This window comes from Erpetoichthys calabaricus, chromosome 3, assembly GCF_900747795.2.
Source record: "Erpetoichthys calabaricus chromosome 3, fErpCal1.3, whole genome shotgun sequence".
Classification (NCBI taxonomy): Eukaryota; Metazoa; Chordata; class Cladistia; order Polypteriformes; family Polypteridae; genus Erpetoichthys; species Erpetoichthys calabaricus.
Genome location: NC_041396.2, coordinates 277,318,236 through 277,336,123, shown reverse-complemented (window position 1 = coordinate 277,336,123; position 17,888 = coordinate 277,318,236). Strand labels below are relative to the sequence as shown.

The window sequence follows — 17,888 nt, the reverse complement described above, 5'->3', positions numbered from 1 at the left end:
CAATTATGTTAAACTGCAAGTCATTGAAAATGTGGAGATTAATATTTGTTTGCCCTACTAAGGACTATGCAAATGTGCCACCAAGGAACAAAATCAATGGCATAAACAAATGAGATATCTTTACAGAAATAAATTAGTCAGATTGATCTTACCTTATCAAGCAAAACTGATTCCAACATATACTCCACACATTTCTTTAAAATCTAAGTAAGACTTTTAGAGATGGTATTTGGCCCCATAATAAAAAAATAACAAATGGAAAAACAAAAAAATATACAAGCCTGAGAAAGCAAGTGACTTTAAACAAAAAGGAAATAATCTATAAAGAGACATGCCCCTATGGGACACTTGATATTTCCAGCTGAGGGGCTCAACCTCAAAAGTCACAACAGTGACAGAGACCTCACATGGAAGGTAACGTGACCTACTAAAGAACACAGTCACAAGCAGCTGTCTCACTAATCTAAAATGGAGCGTGTGAATTAACTGGTCCCAAAAGTTTAAGTGTTGGCAGCTGTGACAGACAAGGGCATCAGCAGGAATATGCTGTTCTGTTTGAGTGGTAGAGTAAGAGTGAGAGGAGAAGAAAAAGTTTATTGAGAAAAAAGGAAAGAAAACAAACAGCAAAAAGAGGGAGAAAGGAGAGGAAATGAAAATGAGGTGATGAAGAAAATACGTACAAGTACTGGAAAAAGAGAGCCAAAGGAAAAGAAAAAAAGAAAAAAGTGAGGCAGGTAAGAATAAAAAGATGAAGGGGGAAAGAAAAAGTGGGAACGGTAGATAAAGAGGAAAGGAAAATAAGAAAAATAAACCTAGGAAAGTAGTAAGAGAACAAGAGGAATAGAGACATAAAATAAATAGGAAGAAACAAACAGACAAATAGAGATGAGATGAGGACAGAACAGAAAAAGTTTAGGAGAAAAGATGAATACAGAAGAGATAGAAGGGTAATTAATCAAGAGGAAGTAGAAAAGCAGAACAAGAAATAAAGGAATAGAAGAGGAACAAAACAGAAAATGACATGTAACAAAATAGCATGATTAAAATATAATCAGGAAAGGAAAAAGAGAAAATCCTATAGGAAGAGGAAAATGCAAAGGAAGATAGATAAGGAAAACATGAAGGCAAATTCAAAAATGTAGATGAAGAGAACTGGAGAACAAGGAAGAGGGAAATAAATGGAAAAAACATCCTACAAAAGCACAGAACACAAGGAGAGTAAAAACACAATTTCATCTTGGCAGCCATCTTGGCCTAGAAGCAAGGACGTATGAATAAAGACACTGAAACTGATCTCTAGTCTGTTGGCTTACATGCTAATATTACATAGTTGTTTTAAAGATTGGCTAAAGTCTACAGCAACAAACATTAATGTAAGGTACAGTATATACCACCTTGTATCCAGCAGCCATACCACATGTATATCAGAAGAGGCAATTTACCTAAAGCTAAACATGTTTGGACCCAACCAATACTTGGATGGGAGACCATCTAGGCAAAGCTTGGGTTGCTGCCGGATGAGGTGTTGGTGAGGCCATCAGGGGGCATTTACCCTGTGGTCTGTGTATGGATCCCAACACTCCACTGCAGCAATGTGGACACCTTGCTGTAAAAATGATGCTCTCCTTCAGATGAGATATTAAATCGAGGTCTTGACTCTTTGTGGTCATCAAAAATCCATGGTCATCCTTTGAAAAGAGTAGGGTGTATCCAGATGTTCTGGCTAAATTCCCCATCATGACCTCCTCCATTTTGACCCCCTAATCATCCCTTCTCTCTAAATGGCTAACTGTCTCTCTCACCCCTTCATCATCTAATTGCTAAAGTGTGGTGAGCATACTGGTACAAAATGACTGGTGTCACATCATCCAAGTGGATACTACACATTGCTGATGGTAGAAGTGGCTCCCTGTTTTCTATGTAAAGCACTTTGAGTAGTGAGAAAAGCACTATATAAGTGTAATTAATTATTATTATTATTTCCCTACTTAAGTGTAGCTCAAAGGGATTTACAAGTTGTAAGAGAAAAAAAAGTTATAACAGAAGTGTAACAGAAGAATCCCTAGATTGTATGTCCCCATTTTTTAAAATGGTAGTAGTCAAGGTCAAATTTGAAAACTGACATAAATCAAGGTTTATAAAACAAGAACTTGGCATGGAAACTGGCTTAAGAAGATTCGACCACCTGTAAGTTCTACCTGGGTATTTTAGTGACCCAAGGCGGCAGGATAACGTGCGAACAGAAAAATTTGTTTCATTGCATATTTCAATAATGCGTCATTCATATTCTGATGTCCGTCCATCCATCCAGCCACCCACTTTCTAAACTCAATTGTTCTAAACCTGTAACAGGAACAGGGATCATATGATTTCACAATCTTATGATGGCTCTAGGACTTTTAAATCGGCTTATATGTTATTATATCATCATGAAAAAAGACACAAATAGCATTAATAATACTTAAATCACAGAAAATGCTGTGTTTTGAAGTTTGTCTATGCATTTAAATTATGGCAAAACTTGAACTTGTACACATAACATAACATTCAGAAGCAACTTAGTTAACTGATTTGCAAGTTAAGCATTTTCTGTTGCTTACTTGCTTTATCAAAGAGACAGATGTCACATTTTAGATTTTTAAATATTTTCAAGCAGGGCTGTGTGTGACGTGTGATGGAGATTTGCTCAGACTGTCAACGCTGGTGTTTGTACTTGAAGGCATAAGCTACACTCATGCACACAATCACTTGTTCTGATTACTGAGGATCTGTTTTTGCCAACAGAAGCGTCTTTTGGACATGTGAAAGTGTAAAATACTGTATACACCATATTCAAGATGAAATAACCTCTCATCCTAAATCTGAAACACTGAACCAACCTGTAATTGAAATTGTACAGAGTAGTTCTGTCTTTGTTTTAAGGATTAGTGATATGCAAGTGAGAGTTGCTTTGGACAGGACAGATTATAGTATTCATTGAACCATCTATCCTCTAAACCCTCTTATCCAGGGCAGGGGGTAGCTGGAGCCTATCCCAGTAAGCAATGCGCAGAGGCAGCAACAACACAATGCCAGCACATTGCAGGATGAACACACACACACACACACACACACACACACAAAACACAATTTAGCATCAGCACTTCACCTAACCTTCATGTCTTTGGACTGTTGGAGCAAACCAACATGGACCCCCATGCAAAATCCTCCATACTCGTTACTGCAAAGCCTGCTATCACTGCCTGCCTGTGCACCTTATTCATTGACTAAATATTTACATTATCTGAGGCCTTACAAAAAAAAAAACCAAAGAAAAAATACCCTTTATTTGAGACTTATTTTAGTAACATAGTGAAAGTTGGGGGGTTTTGTGGGGGAATCAGCAGGCCCTCCTGACCACTCTTTAAACTCTACAAATGTCAGTAATATCTCAGGGTCACATTCACTGAAGTTTTGTTTTCTGTGTTCTCCCATTGTTTGAAAGTATGGGTGTCTCTCAGGAACATGGCCAAATGTATACCGTGATTAGATCATAAATATTTGAAAAAGGCATTTTCTTCTAAGCCACATATGGCTCCTGGAGGGAGGTGACATGAAGTAGGTAAAAGTATACTATGCAAGAACAAACAGTTTTAAATTTATCTGAGATTTATAAAGGGATTTGGAGTGGTACCTGGCATACAGTTAGCTTAATGAAAGCAATTTTTTTGTGTGTATGCCATCTTTGCCTTCCTAGAGTAAGCAAAATTTTTATACAGAATCTAAACAAGGTTTTATATATAAGGCCCAAGGACTGGTCAATTTAAGATGACCTCTTGGGTCATTAAACATCAATCAGCTGCCCATGGTCCCATTCTCTCCCTCTGTTTTGTATTCCCATAGCAGTGTGTAACCATTCTCGTACAGCTCCATGTGAGCAGGCTTCTTGGAAGCAATAAGGGTTCTTTTGTGTCACAGGCTGGGAGATCTCTGATTGAACCTTGAACACATAACCATTCATGTGATAAGAAGAGATGAAATGCTTATGTATTGTGCACATGAAGCAACGTCTAGTCCAGGGGTCGGCAACCCGCGGCTCTGGAGCCGCATGCGGCTCTTCAGCCTCCTTGTAATGGCTCCTTTTGGCCTTGACAAAAAAAAAAAAAACATGAAAATGAATAACGGCAATTTCTTAATTTAATTTGTATATAATATATGTAATATATATAATGTTTATTTACTACTACTACTGTTATACACTTTAACATCTAATTTTTATTTTTATTTATAATTTGTCAACTAAAATATGCGTCACATCTACGTCTATAGCCCTCGCCTTTACCTGCAGGTGGCTTCTGGAGTGTGCGACCCCTGCACTAACCATGAATAAATCCCAAAAATGAAAAATCCCAGAAGAGAACAGAGAGTTTAATTCTGCGTGGACAGAAGCATTTGCCTTCACCGCCAACGACGCTGGCTTACCGGTGTGCTTAATATGTGGCGATAAATTATCGAACAACAAAAAATGTAACGTTGAAAGACATTTTCGAAACAAGCACTCAGCATTCACTGAAAAATACCCAAGTGAAGATGAGCGAAAGAGAGCAATTTCGGAACTGCAACGGAAAGCTGAACAGAGCAAACATACTTTCAAAAAGTGGATCACTTCTCCACAATCAACTACAGCTGCTAGTTTTGTGGCAGCTCAAGAGATCGTAAGGAGGGGTAAGCCGTTCACAGACGGAGAATACATGAAAGAATCGTTCATAAAAATATCAGAGCATCTATTCTCTGACTTTAAATGTTTTGGTGTTTGAGCGCATGATGACAGTGTTTGCCAGAGATGTACAGAAAGGTACACTCTCTCACTTCCCTTCCCTGAGAGAGTTCAAAGCAGTGAACATTCACATAAATTGTGATTATTTCCACCGTACAATTATTGCAATGCAAGCTGCATTTAGAGAAAGATTCAGTGAGGTCAGAAAGAAAAAAAACACTCTCTCCTTCCCTGGACATCGACCCATCCCTGCTGAACACATCCGCATTCACAGGAGTAAGTAAGCCCGATCTAGAAATTGAACTGGCCGCATAGCGGATAAAGATTTATGGGTGTCCAAGTTCAAATGCCTGACAGCGGATCTTGAAGAAGTCACCTGTCAGAAGGCTACTCTCGCTAAAGAGCACAAATGGACTGATATTGAAAACCTCCCCAAACCCGACAAACTTGTTTTCAATACATGGAGTGCCATTCCCGAAACATATATGAACATGAAAAAATATGCATTTGGAGTCCTGTCCATCTTTGGCTCAACATACTTATGTGAGCAAGTTTTCTCAAGAATGAACTTCATAAAGTCCAAATATCTCTCCCACCTCACACATGAGCCTGCAGTCCTGTGTGAAGGTCAAAGTCACATCGTATAGCCCCGACATAGAACAACAACAACATTTATTTATATAGCACATTTTCATACAAAAAGTAGCTCAAAGTGCTAGAGATGATCTGCAGCGAACTTCAGAAACAGAAGTCACATTAAACAGGTGAGAACAATAGCATTTAATAGGCTAATATTTAAAAAAAAAAAAAAAAAAACACATTTATTTCAGACCCCGAGCTGATGTAGGTTTTTTTGTATGTTCAGGTGCTTCAGTTGATTGCTGGCTGAGAGGGAAACCTGAAGAGGATGAGAGCACACTGAAATGGAATTTTATGTTTACTTTTTTAAAGCTGCTAAGCTACAGCTAAATGTTTTATTTATATTAAAGTGGGCTAGTTTTTATTTTAATTTTATACAGGTATAGGAAGGACTCAAATAGGCCTGCAGAGTTCAGTTAAATTTATTTCAAAGTAGGCCTACACATGCACACTGCACTTCTGTTTGTTGTATTCCATGGTTGTAACATGTAAAATCTAAAAAAAGATTAAAACTTTTAAAAGTTTATAAGCTGTGTTATGTTTTGCGGCTCCAGACTATTTTTCTTTGGAGGAAGAGGGAGCAAAATGGCTCTTTTGATAGTGAAGGTTGCAGACCCCTGGTCTAGTCATTCAATGTGCTGTCATAGCATTTTTGATAGGAAAAGGGTACACTGTTTAATTAGAGGCGTGAGACAAAAAAGTCATGTACCATCAACCCCAAAAGTCCAAAGAAACACAGGATCACATGATATCACCTCTGTCATTCAAATTGAAATAATACATATTCAACTGCCTCATTGACATGATTATTTATGTTACATCTAGAGAAACATTTTTTTTAATGGGTGGTAATTCTGTGAATAGCATATTTGAGAATACTCAATATTCCTAATGCAAAATGCTTGAATTTTAGTTTATCTCAATCCATGAGAAAATTGGAGTTTATATTTTCCCCAGATTTGGCCTTCTGTCCTTATATTTCCATACTTTATAAAGTCTACCTTTTCCAGCTCAAGATGGTTTATTTAGCAGTAGGATTTTGAAAAGCTATGTACTATTGTAATAGTCTTCAAATTATTCACTTCAAAGTCTTGTTCAAATCTTTCACTTACTACTATAAAATTAATACAAAGTACAGAAGGATCATAACCAGAAATAAGAGATGCAATCATATAACACTAGTTCTTCATACACCACTTACTACTTCTACACTCCATTTAATTTTAGAGCTGATTTTAAAATTCTCCTTCACACACGTTAAGTTGAAAATGATCAAGCCCTCCTCACCTTTCAAAAATGTTAAATACAAGTTACTTGCACAAACTTGATTTTTAAACAATAGTGTTGATAAAATGTCTAAACAATTGATTAACCAATTCATCAGGTTTGTTGAAACATTTTGCAAAGAACTACCAGGAAATGAAGAGCAAATAGAGGTGTAATAAAATCAGATTTGGGGGCTCATTAGAAAAGAGGTGATCAGCACACATTCCAACTATCCCCTGTACCCTTCAAAGCAGTTTGTGGAAATGAACAGGTGGCATATATTTTCATCTCACACATTTTACTTGTTATGAATTATTATTTATGGATTATTTATACTATGTGTACTGTGCCCAAGCCCAATTCAATTAAGTTGAGTGCAGGTGCAGAGGTCTCAAGTAAAATGCAAACACAAATTTTGCAAATTACTGATTAAATAATGAGTAAACATAAAAAATTGGTTTAAACAAGAGAAAATAGTTTGAAACGGACTAACATATACGTACAGTATGTAGCACAGCAATACCTGCCCATTAATTAAATGTTGAACTTTGGCCAATTCACAAGTGATGTGAAGCTGACTAGCGAAAGAAGCAGACTCACTCTCTGAAACAAAGGTTTTAATCCAAGAAACAGATTTCATCATATACTGTACTTTTAAAATCTGTCAGTTTTAAAAGTACATCAAATTAATATTGCAGAATAAAAAAAACAAATTGAAGAAATTTATTTGTGAGCTCATATTTGCAAGAATTGTAAAGGTACAGTAAATGTTTTCAGATCCTTTTTATTCATAAATACAGTTCAATGTTTTTAAGAATGTGATCATTTAAAAACCTTTTCCCAGCACTCATATTTTTCCGTTGGTTTCTGATTGTGTGATTTCTTCTGTGCCGCTTGATTAACTGAAGCAGATAAATAGCAAGATTTGGCTCTAGGAGCATTGCTGACCAAATGAACATTTAGCGCTGAGATTGTTAATTAGCGGCATTATATTAAAATTATGTAGAATCGACAAATGTCAGTTATTTATAAAAACAGGCACTTGCAGAAATTTTGAAAGGGCCAGGTGGTAAATTCAAGTTAATAAGGCACACAAAGTGTACAAGAGAATTCATAATTAAAGTAAATAATTCACTCCAAGTTTGTCCATTTGATTTTAGAGTCAAACCCAATTGCTTTCGCCCTGAGTATGACGTTAACATGCATCCAGCCCTGCAAGTAGATCCTCCAACTTACAGGGAAAACTCGGGAGTTAGTGGCAGGATTGACACTCCAGCCACCATAAAAAAAATCTCACACTGTTTCAGTGTGTAGCTGAGGTGTCACCTGCTGCACTCGGGTCCTAATCCAGGTGGTTCGTCATGTGGTAACATCAGTGTATGCTCCCAAACTCTATCTCTTCAGATTCACAATATAATTAAATTATTACTTCATGTACAGTATACTCTTTTGACTATAAAGCAGCAATGTGATGTACCGTGTTAGACATTTGCAGTATGAATGTTCAAGCACCCTTAGTCCCCACCACACATACACCTGCTATACATCTCTGAATTCTGCTCCCTCAAAATTTTGAACAAAAATGCACAATGGTGCTACGTTAATGTCGTCTGACAACTCATCATTGCTTAGGTATATGACCAGTCTGACTGACACTACTTACTATCAGTCAGCTTTGGCTACTTTCTGACAAGACATGAACATAACATGCAGAATTTGTAGCTGACACTGGTACCTGTTTCACTGATTCAATACTATTATACATTGATTTATCACAAGCTTGGACACAATGCCTATAATCTTTTAATTGTTCCGCATTAGTGAAGACTTCATTAGTGAAGACTTCAAGTTAATAAGACACACAAAGTGTACAGGACAATTTGTAATGAAAGTAAGTAATCCACTCCATGTTTGTCCCTTTGATTTTAGAGTCAAACTTAATTGCTTTGTCCTGGGTATGACAGTACCCAGGCAGCAGTATCTTTAGACAGTATCCATTTAACTTGGAATTTAAATTTAACATTTGTGGCTCTTTCTTATTGAGTTATTTAAATAGTATTTTTCTGCTGTCACTGTAGCTTGTTTTTAAGGCCTAAATTTTCCTGTACAAGGCTTTAGATTGTCAGGTATATGAATAATTTGAAAGTTTCTGAAGATAGTGGTTGTTACGGTCAAGCCAGGTATCCTCCCATGGCTTCCGTTTAGAGTGTTTCTTTATGTTTTCCATTTGTGTTTCTTTCATTACTGTCAATTGTTCATTATTTTTTTACAATATTGCTCATTTATTATTTGTCTAATTAGATAATATATATTAATTTTTTTCTATTCAGTTATTATGTAGTTTTTATGTGCTTAGATTTGTCCTCTGTCTTTGTATTTTATGAGTGGTTCTCCAAGAATTGGGGCCACATGTCCATCACCATTGAGGGACTGCTCCCATTCCTTATTTGAAATGCAACCCCTCAGCAGATGCTGGTCTGCCAACCTCCATAAAACAGAAGTAGAAGGAGAAGGAGGCTTGCTGGTTTATTAAGTTCTCTTTTTTAATTACTGTTGCTTTTAGCTTGTACTATTTTTATTTTTACATTGTCTGGGACTGATTTAAGGATTTCTGGCAATTCCTTTTTGCCTCCTTTCTTTGACACTTTTTTATTTTTTCTATTTTTTTCAATAAACTTTCAATTTTATAATGTTTATAAAGTTTTGTCTCCCATTGCTGAAGTTTTTATGCCCCCCCCCCCCCCCATAAAGATATATTTTAGACTTTTGAGACTCTTTTCTGTACCTTCTATTCTGAGGTACAGTGAGGCCTATAGCCTCCCATTTTCTTAGAACCAGGCTTGCCTTGGGGTGAGACCTGTTTCGTGGTCTATTTTTGAAGGCCTCACCCTTCACTGTTCTATGGAGAATTCATAACAGAGATTTATAAGACATCCAATTTGACAGGCAAACACAAATGAATATGACATGACAGAAGAGAGTTAAAAAAACAGTTGAAACTATGGGAAAATATCAATATTTCCAAATTGCTTATGAATCTCATACCACTGATATTTTCTAATTGCACAAAAAGAGAAAATAAGACAAGATAATTAAAAAATGTGTTTAGTTAGAAAAAAAAACAAACATAAGAAGATAAGAAATTTGACAAATGAGAGGAGACCATTCAGAGGTTTAAGGATTGATGCTTTTACCTATAATCATATATTCTTCGGCTTTCAGAGCCCAACCAAAGAACAAGTTTCAAAATCTCTTTTTCTGTATTCTGGACAATCATAGCTAGGTTTAACAGCTGGAACAATCACCTTAGAATTTGCTCTCGCTGTTCTACAGGCATGACAAAAATAAGTTTCAGAGGTTTAGGAGTTTATGTTAACACAGCATTTCCATCATCTAAGCAAAGGAAAGAAGCTATTAAAAAGACCAATAAAACTTTAGGTTATATTGGAAAAAATGTTGAATATAAATCAGGAATGGTACTGTGAAATTAAGTTTGGAACAAAAACCTGAGGCCACAGTGCTCCTCCAAGACTGAGATTAGAAACATTTACACTAGAAAAACACAACACTGACCAAATCAATTTTTAGGGAACTGCAGATGCCTCTTTATACTTAGGACGCTATGTTTGCATACAGCAGTTGTCCTCAAGGTACAATCTGACTACAAGCATGCCAATTGTTCTTAAACAATCTCTGTAGAAAATGTACAAAAATTTATTGTATTTAAAAGAGCCAGTGAATACATGTCTTGAACCCTAATTTAACTCCTAGTTAGAGTTCTTTTTCTCTGACAGTAAGAACTTCTTACCACAGGATTTTTAGTTTTCTTAGTTTTTTTTTGTTTCTGGCTGACTAAAGCGATACTATCAGCGTGGCCTCCTTTCAGAATCCCTCAAAGTTTAAGAAAACCTAATAGGGATAAGGAAACGTGTACTGAAGACAGCTAGCAGTAAAACAATGACTGGCCAACTAAAGCAGAAAAAAGATGTGATTTAAGGCTCAAGAAGAGATGAAAGTTCATGTAAAACACAAATACTTGATTCCACGAACAAACCAAATTTGGCATTTTATTTTTTAATCATATCAAATTTGCAAATACACTGTGGCCCTGAGAAATCCTGCTGTAAGGACATGAAGTGATAGTGAGAGGAGAAAGCAGGGTCCTTTGATAAAAGGAAAGAAAACACTAATAGCTTCCATTTGCTGAGCAAAGGTCAACATCAACATCAAACAAATGAAGAAAAATAATTCTAAACGACTGCCAAAGACCCAAGGGAATTATGCTCTAGAAGAATAAAATCAGAAACATTCAAGTGAGCTACCCTTTTATATCTTTATGAAGTGACTGTCACTGCTTTTATCTGAAAATATGCATTAAAATGTTCTTTTTGGTAACCATGCTGAGGACCCGGAGGTCTACTTTACCAATTATTTGTCTATTTTGTCTTATCTAATATATTGCTCAGGCCTCCATGTGTAAAACTGACCGAAGAGGAGCCTCTGTGGTTCATAATGTAACATGAATGTATATTTCTTACAGCTATCAAAAACTAAACAAAATGTGTTTTAAAAGACAATTACCAAACTTTTATTTTATACAGATCCTTTCAATGTTTGTATAAACAAAAGTTGTTTTACAAAATGATGAATGAATTGTTCAGTTCTAATGAAAATACATAAGGCATATATAGGTCTAGGAATTTGCAAAGCACTGAACAAATCAATGACCATAAAGCCCCTATTGTATAAAGCGCTACCAAAAAAGTTAATATCTTTACCTATAACCATATGTTCTTAGGCATTCAGTGACCAAAAAGAGCACAAATTCTGAAAGGCTCTTTGTCTGTATTCTAAACAATAGTGGTAAGTCTCACAGATGAAGCAATCTCTTTAGGTTTTGCACTGGCCATCCCACAAACATGACAAAAATCTTATTAAATTGGGAACACATGAACAGGGTGTTCTGAAAAACTAAGCCATTTAGATAAAAATATTTTCTGACACAGAGGATCACATTTTGAAAAAAAAAAAAACAGTTTAAAGCAGAAAATCACTAACAAAGCTGCCTTTACATTTGCTGTACATAAACCTACTTAATGCAAAATTTGTGGTCATCCCAAATACATATATTTTATGCTACGAGGAACGTTCAAACAGTTTCCGCATTTTCGTTGGAAACGGTTAAGGCGGGAGGAGTAGTAATTGGACATTAAAAAGTTTGTATGATGCTGAGAAAATTACATTGCAAAGGTAGTTAACTATGTAGAAAAGTGACATAAATTGTTTTTAAATTCTTAATAAATAGAATTAAAAAAAGTGCGAAAAGTTTTTGAACATCCCTCGTATATCACATCTCTATGAGCGAGCAAGTGAGAGAATGGACTGTTTTCTAATGCACTCATATTTTGTCCAGGCTTAGTTCATGTCATTCCTTTAGTACTGCCCAGACAAGCTCCAATAAAAACATAAAACAAGTTCAAAAAGTTGGTGGCTGTTGTTTATCTATAACTGAGGGGCTTACACAACATTACTCTGCTCTATGTAATAGAAGGTCATCTACGCACTTCAGGCCAATCTTGGCAAAGCCCCAACTTAGTCTCAGAGCATCCTAACCTAAATTCAAGTTGAGGACCAGTTTACTCAGCCTTTCATGTCTTTGCCTGCCTTGATTTTCTGCAAGGAACAGATGGCACACTGCTTTCTCTGTTTATTCATAAGCTTTACAAATGTAGACATATATGGTGAAGTGAAACGAGGGCAGTCAATCTTAAAAATGACAGTGTTAAATTTTAACTAAACAACTAGTTACAGCCAAAGCAAGTAAATTAAAATTCTTACTATTTAGGTCCCTCAATTCAAATCTAAATTTTTTGTGAGTCCTTAAGCTAAATTGTGATTAAAAAGTTTAAACGTCAGCCAGTACAGTGTTCAGCACTGCTTCCTCACAGCTCTGTTGTCCAGGGTTCAACCTGTGTGGGACCTTCCTATGTGGAGTTGGCACATTCTCTCCATATTTGCATGTGTTTTCCACCCACATGAAAAGGACTACAGGTTAGGTTAAATGACAACTTTAAATCTGCAGTGTATTTGGATGTGTAAATAAGTATGCCATGTTATTGACTGGTGCCCCAGGTTGCTTTCTGAATTTCTGCCAGGATAGACCCTGGCTCCCCATAACTGTGAAATGGATAATAATACTGAAACATTAATGGATGACTCATTTGTTTGGCATAGTGCTTTGTACAGTGAGGACTACTTTACAGTTTTTTGGATGTATGTCAATACTTAAGCTTTATTTTAAATATTCATGTTAATTACCATAAATATAAAACAATTAGTTTTATTTTTAAATTTTAACATCTAATGATTTTTATTTAATTGATTTTCAGAAAGTTCCTAATCCAGTCTCAAATAATCCATGCTGAAATACAAAAACAAAAAACTGGACTGATCTGACAACACAGTGGCGCTGTACAAGAAGGGTCAGAGCAGACTGGACATCCTAAGGAGACTCATGTCTTTTGAAATGTGCAGCAAACTGCTGGAAATGTTCTGTCAGTCCATAGTAGGCACTGTGGTGTTCTACGCTTCAGCCTCTGGAGGAAGCAACTTGAACTCAAAGAAGCACAAAATCTGAACAAACTTATCAGAAAAGCCTGCTCCATCACAGGCCATACTCTGGACACATTGGAAGCTGTTGTGGAAAAGACGATGATGGCAAAATTGGATGTGATCATGAAAAAAAAATCCCCTCTATCCCGTCCAGGAGATACTCTGTAGGAGCACTTTTAGCCACAGGCTCATTCCACCACAGTGTGCAAAGAAGAGCCTCTGGGGGTCTTTTCTGCACACCACTATCAGGCAATTCAATGCTTCTTCCTGCTGTACTCTTTAAAATCATTTTGAAATTTCTGCACAATATCCATTTATATATTTATTTTCATTTATTAATTGATTGATTGGCTGTATTATTTGTCCTGTGAGTCTGTATCCTTGTTTTTTATCTTTATTGGCCCTAGTGTATAGTTGGGGTGGTGTGTTGGTATTTGAGTTTGTCCAGTGATGGACTGGCACCCTGTCCAGGATTTCTTCCTGCTTTGTGCCTGATGCTAGCTCTGATGGCTATGGCAGACCCCCAGAACCCTGTTCAGGACTAAGCAGGTTAGAAAAAAATTGTTTTAGAATGTAGCTCTTTTTGCCTTTATTTTAATATGCAGCACTTTGGTCTATATTGGTTGTTTAAAATGTGCTTTATAAATTAACTAAATTACACACAAAATGTATTATTTGGAGTAATATCAGATAGGATAAAAAATGTGATGCATACAATTGGCTAAAATGTTCTATACTCACTAATTGCATGAATACATATTTTTCTTAAAGGACAAGCTTGGTATTTTTCAAGTCAGTTATTTCTTCACAAACATGGTATACAGTATATGCATTTGCAATGCAAAATTGTCTTCTAAAATTAAGTATTTTCTATAAATTTTAAATATTTTGCCTGCACTGGCACTTTACAATAGAAGCAATGGGGCACAAAGCACCACCAGAAATTTTTTCAAGCTAAGACAATTGTCAAGTATTGATCTGTGTCTTGTGATTATGCACACATTGTAAAGTAGCTTACACATGTCATTTCTGGACAAAAAGATATCAATATTATGAGATTCAGCCATTTTAAAAGAAGGCAAGTTGTGAGCGATAGTTCAGTTCTTGTTGTCTCAGCAATAACCTTTCATCCCTAGGGGTGTGGTTTCTTCCCAAAAGATGAAATCACAGTAAACTGTTTGTGGCACATGGTTGGTTTCGTTTTGATTTACTTCTGTATTTGTGTGAGAATTCACACAAGCAAACAGAAATGGATTATGTAAAAAAATGATTATTAAAATATCTCTCTTGCTGTCACAAACATGCGTCATGCATCAGAAACACGGAAGGCACAGAAAACTCTTTGAGTTTTTCTTTTATCAAAACACAAAGAGGATATATTTAGTATGTTTTTAGGCTTTTATTTTCTGATAGTGCTTACTGCCCTATTGCTTCCATTATTAACTGCCAGTGCAGGCAACATATTTTTTAAGGTATAGAGAACACTTAACTTTCAGAATGCAATTTTACGAAGCAAGATGTTTGTGAAGAAATAACTTAGCCTTGAAAAATGCCCAATTTATTCTTTAACTTCCAATCCACCTTCTATAACTTATTGGGGAAGTGATGTTCTATGTTATTTTAAATTGGAAAAAAAATAATTTGCTTTATGAGGATCCATTCAGAATTATATGAAATAACTCATTAATGTAATTCTAAACTAAATTATATATGGGGCTAGTAAGTAGCCACCTTAACCTATTTGTTGTTGTATCCTGTATAAAGTACCATTTTTGACGGGCTCTCTAGTTTTGCATGTTAAGGCAGAGTGCTGATTTTCATGGAGTGTCTTTAAATGACATGTTATTTAACTTGATTGGGTTGTTTTTTGTTATTGCATTTCACTTCTTAAAAAAATGATAAAAAATGAAAAAGGTTTTGAAAACAAGTCACCTGCTATATCAGATACAGTAATTGCATATTATATACCCAGTCTCCCCCATCTCAAAGTATCTTTGATCATCCGAGGAGCATCCTTTCAATAGTCCAGCCTTATTAACTCTACCCCTTAAAAGGAAACACAATCCAAGTGGATTTTTCCTTTACAGGCCCTGCATATTGAGAAACATGTGTTATCAAGGGTCAGGTACCTACTAGCAGGATCAATCAATTTTATACATAGCACCCTTCACAAAGAGCACTATCACATAAACATCCATCCATCCATTATCCAACCCGCTATATCCTAACTACCTTTGAGGGTCACGGGGGTCTGCTGGAGCCAATCCCAGCCAACACAGGGCGCAAGGCAGGAAACAAACCCCGGGCAGAGCACCAACACAACGCAGGGCGCGCACACACACACACACACACCCACCAAGCACACACTAGGGACAATTTAGAATCGCCAATGCACCTAACCTGCATGTCTTTGGACTGTGGGAGGAAACCCACGCAGACATGGGGAGAACATGCAAACTCCACGCAGGGAGGACACGGGAAGCAAACCCAGGTCTCCTAACGGCGAGGCAGCAGCGCTACTCATTGCACCACCATGCCACCCTCACATAAACATTAACTAGGTAACACTTATTTTACATAGCACCTTAGAGTGTAAGCCACAACTCTAAGTGTTTCACAGTGTAACCAATAAATGTTTTTATAGCAGTTTAAATATCAACTGCAGTCTTGAAGAGCTTTTATTTCTATGCGGCATAATAATATTCAATTATTGTTTATACAGTACTCTTCATAGTGGCACAAATGAGCAGCTCAATCAATAGTACCTTTGATGTCGAGTCTCATGAAGCAAAATGCTAAATACAGGTGCTAGGCAACGGGCCTCTAAATTTAGTTTCTAATTTTAGCTGCTTTCACACATCACAGTGTCTCCTCCTTCTCTCCAGAGCAGCTCAGTTGCCTGAAATTGTCCTTTCTCCTGTTTCATTCCTAAAGCTCACATGGATTTCCACAGCAGCTTTGTGAAGAGATCTGAGAGATATTTGAGTTGGCCACGAGGGTCTTGACTGGTTGTGAAAATGCAAGCATACTTTTATAGCGTACATGGCTAACCTTTGAGGAAAAATGCACATCCCCGCTGCAAACCAAAATATGGTGGCTCTGGAAAGACTCTCTTTAATTATGTACGCTTGGAAGCTGTTCTACTTTTTCTATCACTGGGACTATTAAGACTAGGAATTTTTAGACAGCTTTTTAGACAGCTTAGACTGCTCCCTTAGTAAACATGGATTTGTTTAAGTAAAATGGCTCTTAGTCTTTTGCCAATGCTAGACAGGTAGTTTAGTTTATTGGCTAATTAAACAGGATGTAAATCACTTGGTCACAAGTTCCAAGTGAGGCATTTATTTGCTCAATGCTCTAGTGCAAAGTGTCTCAGGGTGGCGTTCATTATTCAACAGAAAATACAGATTAATGGCCTGAATGCTGGCTGACATCATGTTTAACATAGCTGTCTCTCAGCTCTATAGTCCTTCTTTCAAATCCTGATCCAGGTAACACTCAAGTGGGTCTGCTGTGAGTGAGTAGGCAACATGATAGAATGGTGTCCCATTTAGGGTTTGTTCCTGCCATGCACCCTATTTTGTCTAGATAAGATCCCTGTGACCCACTACTAGAATAGTTAATCTTTGAATTGTATGGATGGATGACTGCATTTTATCATATTGTATTAAGAGTTAGTAAGGCCTAATATCTATGGTCTTGTGCTGAAAGCTTGTTTCTGGTTTGAGCCCATGAAAGCAGCACAAAAACTAGTTACTTGTCTTGGCCTGTAAGGGTATAGCAGAGCTCCAAATCCCAGACACAACTACAATGACACAAGTCCTGGGTTCAAATAAAAATTTATTTTTAAAGTAATACTACAACAAAGGTTTCTTCACAGGGCTCATATAACCTGAATACAATTCTTTTCATTTTAGTTTCTCCTTTTCTCCTCATTCTCGTCTCCTCCGTTGGCAGGCTTTGCATTCCTCCACACCCAACTCCAGCTCGCCTGGGTGAGGCCGAGTGGCTTTTTTTTTCGTACCAGATCTGGAAGTATTACTTGTGCCAATACACAGCACATAGGAGGAACCACCATAAAATAGGAAATCCTTCTTCCTGTAATCACTCATCCAGTGGTTCCCAAGACTCCCAGCAAGGCCATCCACAGGGACTCCAACTCCCATGCAGCCTTGAGGGCATGTACATGAGAAATCTGCCAGAGGAATGTTGCCATCAATCTAGGGGAGCAAGTGGCTTGTAAGGTAATTTCCCTCCAACCTCGCATTATAAAGGCCTCCTTGCTGGGTAAGGGACCATCCATACCGAATGGGAGGCAAGCAAACCCTTGACCTCTGTGACACTGTGATTTTTAAGTTGTTTAGGATACAAGTGTCAGCAAACTTGTAAATATAGTGAGTTTCAAAGTGAATAAGTAAAATACTGTCACTCCACACTCCAGAAACAGGTGCTAAATCATCATACCATTGAAATGTTAACATTCATGACGAAGCACGTCTGACTGCTATATTTGATGCCGCATAGCAAAAGCTAACAATGACTAGGTCTGAAGAAACAAGATCCGAAACTCAGCTGTGCCTTTCTGTCATCAGACAATAGAAAAAGCAAAACAACA

The 17,888-nt window shown here is 36.9% G+C and overlaps 1 protein-coding gene across 1 annotated transcript in view; it reads right to left on the bottom strand.

Annotated features, from left to right (window-relative positions):
• LOC114648998 (solute carrier family 2, facilitated glucose transporter member 4-like) overlaps positions 1-17,888 on the bottom strand; it is a 109,656-nt gene that overhangs the window by 77,741 nt on the left and 14,027 nt on the right. The window lies entirely within an intron of this gene.